Raw genomic sequence first — 9,003 nt, forward strand, 5'->3', positions numbered from 1 at the left:
CATGGCAAACAGGCCCTGCATCAGCCCCTGTGCTGGCATGCACATCCCAGGGCATTGGTTATTACAGCATCCTTATGATCCTTTTTTCAAAAACACATTTTATACTTGTGGATTGGTCTGCCAGACATGTACATGGTTACAGATGTTCATTTTATTATTTTTATTTTGAGAATATATTATCCTTTTCCCAGTGCTATTGTTCTAGAAAAAGAGTTGCCGCAACTCAACATAAACACCTCCCTTGTTCTCTTATAATGACAATGGTACCCACCTGAAAGGTGCCAGAACTGAGTTCTAGCAGAAAAACGCCCTGCATACACATATAATATATATTGCTATTCTTTGTAACCACCTAAACTAACTAAAATTGCTTTTTACACCCTTCCCTTGCCACTGCTACATCCATGATATAACCTTATACAGCCAATGTTTTCACAGACAATATTGAGTTGAGTTTTATTTTCTATATATTTTCGCTTTTCTGTCACACACAACATTGATGGTGCTTCTCTAAACCAGGCAACAGAATGCATGTGATTATCTCCATGACACTTGGAATGCTTCTGGCACTGATTTCATAGCACTCAATTAATTGCTTTTAATGCTTGTTCAGGCACAGATTTAAATGACACTGGAGGGAACAATCAAATTGATTAATCCTCTGAATCTGCTAAGCTTCTTGAAAACATTACTACAGTCATTTCAATTTAGCAAAGGGAAAAAAGAAAATATCTTGGCATTGTTTGGATCTTAACAGCACAAGCAGCTCAAATGTAGATATCTAATTATTAGCTCCACCTATTCATTTTTCTATCCCTTCAAATTTACTAAATTGCATTACCCCATGCTGTTCATTTCACATTCACCCTGTTAGACTGGATCCCAGTTCAACCTTAAATTCAGATTCTCATTTTAGATACTGTTAAATTATGACTCTGAGTCTTTGTTTACAAGAATATGACTTGTGTTTCATTTCAAGTTACAGAAACAAACCCTAAAACATTTTATATCTTGTGTCATATAGGAATTCTAATGGAAAGCATAATTCTTCAAAGCAAATTCATAACAAAAAGAAGGCAGATATAACATCATTAAATGTTGCGATTCAATCTGAAATCTATGGTTTTCCCAATCATGACTATCATTAAATACGTTTGGTATATGTGTAGGTCAATTTACTTGAATTTCAAAAGGATAAATTTATTTTAAATGGCCATGTCTGTTAGAAAAAAGCTAAAGGGTACAATTAGGTTGGTAACATCTCTTTTAAAGCGTGTTTGAAATAAGCAGTAATTTATTAAATAAATCTAAAGTTCTGTCTGAGAATGAAGAACCCATGAAATAAAGACTCTGACTAATGCATTCCATGTCTACCCAAAAGAAAACTGTGTTGCTTTCAATGGGACTTGTTCCCAGGTAGGCATATATAGCAGAATCAAGATCCTCAGGCCTGGAGGTCAAGTACAGTCTGCCAAGCCTCTCCATCTACTCTTCCCAGGTCTTACCCCAACCTCGGCCGCACGTTGCTGCTACTAAGTGGCCCTGCTCCATTATCTCCTTGAGTGCTTTTACATTTCTGGATTGTATCATTGAACTGTAGTAATGCCTCTTGTTTACTTGGATGGATGGCGGATGGAAAGATATTTGTATGTGGAAACCTCTGGCTTTTGTGTGGCTGGAATGTAGCCTCCTGTACAAAGGTAAGAATCACACCTGTTGCTCCACCCACTTCCGCCTCTGGCTCTGCTCATCACAGGAGGGAAGCCCCTGGCAAGTTATTCATGAGAAGTGGTCTTCAAGCTGGAAAAAAAAGGGTTTCCCAGCCTTGGTGTATAGGTTCACAGTCTAAGTGCTTCCTCTCTCAGAAACAACTACAACAACATGAAAATATACCCTTTTCGAAAGGTAAGAGCTACTAAAAAGGGAGGGAAAAGTGAAAAGCAAACAAAACAAACCCTACTTTGTGTAATTTCATGAAAGAAGGCGACCATACAATGAGGAACTGTCCCATTCTGTTATCAACAAGCTGAAAATCACACACACACACACGCACGCACACACACAAAACCTGGGGCAAGAGAAGGATCATGATTCTAGTGTGCCAATGAAAGTAGAGAGAAATATTCAGTAGAATTTTGTGACTTGGGAAAACTAGACACCTTTTTTCTCATCTGTAGCCATTCTTGGAACGAGTGTGAATATTGATGTTCATATTTCATAGAAAAACTAACAGAAGATGGAAGTTTGTGGAGGCAGAGGAAATGTCATTTCCAAAGCACTGAATAACTATGATATTTAAAATGACTGAGGGAAGCATTATAATGTCTGCTGGATTCTTCTTTATTCTGAATTCCACTTTGTAAGCATGAACAAATCCACTTGATATTTGGAATTTTGGGAAGTTACTTGAAGACTCCAAGCTGTATTTTCCACCCCTTAAGGGCCGCTGTATCACTCTAGCACAGTGTGGAAAAGTACAGCAGATACACCATAAAGATGGGAAGAGGGGAACCTAACCCACCCCCCATGGCACTATCTTCAATTGCTGCTGGTGGTGTTCTCAGTACAGTTTCACACAAACCCCATCATTCTTCTGCCAGTCCTCAAGTTCATTTTATTTTATTTTATTTAAAAATCTGTAATTGGAGTTTTATTTATTTCACTCTAGGTATAGGCTGCTCACTATTCCACAGATCTCAAAGCAAGAAAAGGGGGAAAACCAAAATACACATATATGTAGATTGTTACCTGGACATAGAACGAACTAGAAATGTGATTGTTTTCTTTGATTTGCTAAAAACCAAGCCAAGTCTCCTCCCATCTTCTAGAGTTAGTTAAGTGAAAGAGAGAGCTGTTAGATTACATCAGTTCTGTACCTATGTCAACAGCTCAGCTTAGTCCAGGGGGGTTACAGGCTGGGATTCAATCCTGCCTGAAAGATTACTGTTGACCTCCAGGAAGAGTATGGAAAAAGGGAAGCCACACGCTACCGACTTCTAATGAACTTAAGCTCTTTGTTCTTCTTACTGCTTCTCCCTCAGCAAGCTCCTGAGCTGCTGCTGCCTCCCAGTGTTGAGCAGAAGGACCTTATAAAGACAACTAGGCTGCCCTTGTGAAAGAGTAACTTCCTTGGGATTTGTGCCCATTTTGCTGGCACAACCTGCTTTTCCAGGAAAGGCTAATCAATCTTGGGTGTGGTTTGGATGCACTACGGCTGTCGGATGGGGAGGAGGAGGAGACCTGCCTTGCACATAGCACTGTGTCCTGTTCTGATTCCCTAATAAATCTGACCTCTAATCTATTCCTGAGTCCAAAGCATATCCAGCTACATTGGTTGTCGTACCTCCTAACATGTGCTGCTCTTATAAGTTTCTAATAAAAGTTATATTGTAACAGGAGCAGCCAAGGGACCTGGGAAAGCTGAAAAATCTCTTTTAATTATGTTGAGATAATCCCGATTTGCCTATTTAGAGCCCATTCTCACAGAGGGGGGGGGGTAACATTTCTTTTCCTATTATGGATTAGGGTTAGTTTTGTTTTGTTTTTTTAAGGTTGTTCCAGTTCCCTTGACATACGCTTGATCATCCCATATATCAGAAACGACTTTTTCCCAGAATGGCACTCCCAGCATGGGCTACCCAGTATATTCAAAGACTTTCTGGGTATTAGCGGCAGCTAGACTGGTGACTTTGAGCGACCGCCGAGACCACAAAACACCAGTCTTGAAAGACCTACATTGGCTCCCAGTACGTTTCCGAGCAAAATTCAAAGTGTTGGTGCTGACCTTTAAAGCCCTAAATGGACTCGGCCCAGTATACCTGAAGGAGCGTCTCTACCCACATCGTTCTGCCCGAACCCTAAGTTCCAGCACCAAGGGCCTTCTGGCGGTTCCCTCACTGTGAGAAGCCAAGTTACAGGGAACCAGGCAGAGGGCCTTCTCGGTAGTGGCACCCACCCTGTGGAACACCCTCCCACCAGATGTCAAGGAAATAAACAACTATCTGACGTTTAGAAGACATCTGAAGGCAGCCCTGTTTAGGGAAGTTTTTTATGACTGGTGTTTTAATGTATTGTTAATCTTTTGTTGGAAGCTGCCCAAAGTGGCTGGGGAAACCCAGCCAGATGGGTAGGGTGTAAATAAAAAAGTTTTTGTTGTTGTTGTTAGTGGGGAAGTAAGTGACCATCTTGAAATAGTTCTGCCCTAAACAGGATAACCTTGATGGCAGAAAGTGAGGAGCAATTAAAGAACCTTTTATTGAGGGTGAAAGAGGAGAGTGCAAAATATGGCCTGAAGCTCGGCATAAAAAAAACTAAGATAATGGCCACTGGTCCCATCACCTCCTAGCAAATAGGGGGAAGAAATGGAGGCAGTGAGAGATTTTACTTTCTTGGGCTTCATGATCACTGCAGATGGTGACAGCAGTCACAAAATTAAAAGACGCCTGCTTCTTGGGAGAAAAGCAATGACAATCCTAGACAGCATCTTTAAAGGCAGATACATCACCTTGCCAACAAAGGTCTGTATAATTAAAGCTATGGTTTTCCCAGTAGTGATGTATGTAAGTGAGAGCTGGACCATAAAGAAGGCTGATTGCCAAGGAATTGATGCTTTTGAATTATGGTGCTGGAAGAGACTCTTGAGAGTCCAATGGACTGCAAGAAGCTCAAACCTATCCATTCTGAAGGAAATCAGCCCTGAGTCCTCACTGGAAGGACAGATTGTGAAGCTGAGGCTCCAATACTTTGGCCACCTCATGAGAAGAGAAGACTCCCTGGAAAAGACCCTGATGCTGGGAAAGATGGAGGGCACAAGGAGAAGGGGACGACAGAGGACAAGATGGTTGGAAAGTGTTCTTGAAGCTACCAACATGAGTTTGACCAAACTGCGGGAGGCAGTGGAAGACAGAAGTGCCTGGCATGCTCTGGTCCATGGGGTCACAAAGAGTCGGACATGACTAAATGACTAAACAACAACAACAATAAACAGGATGACATCAGGCTCAAGATGTCTGTATCATGAAGTGGTATTTGTCAGGTATACCAAACATTGCCACCAGCTAGGTAAAGGTAAAGGCACCCCTGACTGTTAGGTCCAGTCGTGGCAGACTCTGGGGTTGTGGCGCTCATCTCACTTTATTGGCCGAGGGAGCCGGCGTACAGCTTCCAGGTCATGTGGCCAGCATGACTAAGCCGCTTCTGGTGAACCAGAGCAGCGCAAGGAAACGCCGTTTACCTTCCCACCAGAGCTGTACCTATTTATCTACTTGCACTTTGACATGCTTTCAAACTGCTAGGTGGGCAGGAGCAGGGACCAAACAACGGGAGCTCACCCCGTCATGGGGATTTGAACCGCTGACCTTCTGATCGGCAAGTCCTAGGCTCAATGATTTAGACCACAGCACCACCCGCGTCCTTGCCACCAGCTAGCTCCATCTTAATGCTCAGACACTTATGAGCGGTTTCATTCCTGCTATACTTTCTCTGCATTTTTCTCTTTCTTCCACCAGTGAAAAAGATTCCCCCCTCCTTTTTTTTAGTAAAGGAGAAAAGAAGGGAAAATGGGTCCTTTGTGCCATTCATTAGTCTGTCAGATTGCCTAAGATTGGCAGTCAGCCCTTGTATCAAAGCCATTGTTCTGGGTGTATTTCGTTGCTGGACATGGTCCCAGTAGCACTGGAAGGCTGCCACAGATATGGCAATGGCAGCAGCTTCATAACAGCCTCTCTTTATTCTGGCAACTCAAAGCCAGCCAAATTGTCTCTGTTCCATGGCTTTTAAGTAAAGAAATGCTGTGCCATGTTGAGAATACAAGACCACAGTACAGAGCATAACTGAAAATACTAAGAGCCAGCCACTTGGTTTGTGTAGATTTGGGGGGGGGGGGGACAACAACAACAACTGGAATATTGGAATATGGCATCACCCTGGAAGATCAGATCTCTTCCCTGAGATATGAGAAGAAATAAATATAAGATGAAAGAGACACTGAGCATGTGCAAAGTACAAAGTACATTTCCTCCTCACCTGTGAGTAACCAGAACCAGCCTTCGTGTACATCTGGGATAAGTGGGAAAGACTCATTTGTTGACCCACATCAGACAACCTTTTTCACCTGATCGCCATTTAGTGAAGTGGTAATCATAAGCCAGGCATGTCCAAAGTTTGTTTTGAGAGCCTAAATCGGCCCGTCAGTCAGTTTAATCTGGCCCCTGTGGCAGTTAATTTCCTGGGGTAAAATCCTAAAAAATACCTCAACAACTTCAATCTTAAGGAAAGCTCAACAATTTTCACTTCATCAAATTTGGCCCTCTTTGAAAAAAAGTTTCGACACCACTGTGACATAAGCCATTCGCTGTCCTCTTCTGCTCTGAAAAGAACTGTGCATATTAATAAACAAACAGATAAGCAATGATGCGGCCACCTAGTGGAAACTGCTTGAAACAATGTGCACACTGCAGTTCATATGGGGACTACAGTATTATAGGTAGATCCACGTTGCAACCCATTGCCCATTTAACTGCTTCAGCAACCTGCAACCCTATCTTGGTTTCCGCAAAATATAAACAGAGCTTCAAAATTACTAGAAAAAATAGTGTAAAGTCATTAGAACAACACTGTAAGATATTTTGTTGCTTTGTTGCTCCAACACGAGTGTGTTTTCTGTGAGAAGAGCCGTTTTCTTGTTGTAAAACACTGATTATATTATCTCGCAAAGTGCCACTTTTTGCATGAACAGGTCTCCACCTTACAACAGGTGAACAGCAAACCTTCTAAGTAACAGCCGAGACAACAAAGAGAAATTGAAAAGCTATTTCTTAAACAGAATTTTGAAGCGAAGATCACAAGAAGCCATTTATTCGCTTTTTGTAGATCATTCTAGAGATACTCAAATAGTTAAGGTTTTTGCAATCTGCTTAATCTAAAGGGGGCTCTTGGGGCGGGTAATTAGCATCCACAGTATAATTTGCTATTTAGTGAATGCTCTCTTTTTTTTATTTGCAACTACTCACAGAAATACAAACCTCCCCCGAGCCCTCACCTTTTATCAGTGCAGATATCAAATGTTGTTTCACCTAAGTAAGTTTTGTGCAGTTCTTGTTTCTTATGCAAATAAAAACATCTACAGACAACTCTTCAGTGTAGCAGAAATTGCTCTGGTTAGTGCCTTTTGCCTAAGAGGGGATTGTGTACTTAAAAACTACTTACTTGTAATGAAACTTTGGGAATTTTATTTCCTCTGACAATTATAAAATCAAAGTAGTTTATTATCTCAAAGAAAGTGGTGCATTTTGATTTAAAAACTGCTCTGTCAAGATTATCTCTTGGTGAGATTTCAGGCATCTCTTAAAAAAGAAAAACACTTAGACTTACCACAAACATTAGGGGCGATATCCAACTAAGATACTTAGAGTAGAGCCATTTAAACCAATTGACTTAATTTGATTTCTGTGGGTTTACTCTGAAGACTTAGTTGGACATGACTACAGAAGACTTTCAGATTGTTTTAAAGTCTTTTATAGGTCTGGACCAACCAGGTGCTTATAGTATAAAACACACATGTTAATAGCTCAGTTGATAAAACTGGATCTGTGCTAGTTGCAATTTTCTTTAAACACTGCCTGAAAAAATATACACATTTTTGTAAAACCATGTCAGTTGCAATAATCAGATTTCTATTTAGTCATTTAAAAATGAGTCATACTTTTGGTAAAGAGTCCTGTATATGACACAACTTGACAGTAAAATACTGAATACTGAAAAACCTGGACTGCTTGTATTGGAAAAGAGAGTGATCTAACCTGTTATCCATCCAACCCTGTTTCCCCACAAGGGCTAATCAAGGCTGAATACGCAGGGGCTCCTTTTACAAGATGGCCTATATAAAGCAAAGATAATGCCAGCTGGTGCTGTTTGAAAGAACACCTTGGGAAAAGCAAATTTACCCTCTTTCATTTTAAACAGAGATAATGAACAGCTTGATCTACAACCTTGTTCCAATGCTGTACGTATGATGCTCTAAACATTTTCCTGGACATAATTAGGTGATTGAAACAGAAAAGTAATACTAGTACTAATACTAAAATGTGTGTTTTAAAATATTGTGTAATATATTTTGAAATAAATTATGAGAGAGATTGAAAACATCAGATAGATACCTAGACGGATTACAATGTTAAAATATAAAATAGTAGTGCTAAAATGGCTTTCAGTGTCCAGGGTATGATTTGTGTAATATCAGTGACCTATTTTTTTTTAATTTGAAATAAATAGCATTATGAGTACAGTAATGTATTATGGGTGGCTTTATAACAGGTGATCTCACAGAAATATTAAGCTTCAGAATACATTGTTTTAGATTATAATTATAATTTGTGAGGTAGAATAGCAGTAACTACACTCATGTGAAAGAATGTTTGGATACAAAATCTTCCAGTTAGCAATAGAAATTACAACTGCCAAATCAATGAATGTGTAAAATATTTTTGTTACTTTGACTTTTCTCTTGCCTTCTAATGAGATCTTTTCTTTTATCCAGTGTATACTTTCTCTCCAATCCCATTCACTGTCAGATTTAGTATTTCTCCTCCAGATGCCATTTTACCTCTTTTTTAAAAAAACAACGTTTGTTTAAAAAAAATAAAATGAAAGAAGCCATTAGTAATTAATTTCTTATGATACAGATCTCATCTTAGATAGAAGATAAAGGTTGCAATCCAATAGCCTCAAACTCATTGGTCTCAATATGATCTGTCTATTGAGTTGATAGGGATAAGGTTGTGCTGTAAGAACATGGAAGGGAACGATTCAAAATCCAGTAGATTTTAATAGTTTGTGTTGGGAATTGCACTTAACTCATTTTGGATAGAAGAGTTTACATTTCTCACTTCTGGTAATTCATAGGAAATTCAAAGAAGTTTGATACATGTGAATCCTTCTCGGCATCCAGCAGCATTTCAGAAAATCAAGTCCTGGTTTTCTTAGTATTTACATATCTTTGGAAAG

The sequence above is a fragment of the Podarcis muralis genome, chromosome 6, assembly GCF_964188315.1.
Source record: "Podarcis muralis chromosome 6, rPodMur119.hap1.1, whole genome shotgun sequence".
Lineage (NCBI taxonomy): Eukaryota > Metazoa > Chordata > Lepidosauria > Squamata > Lacertidae > Podarcis > Podarcis muralis.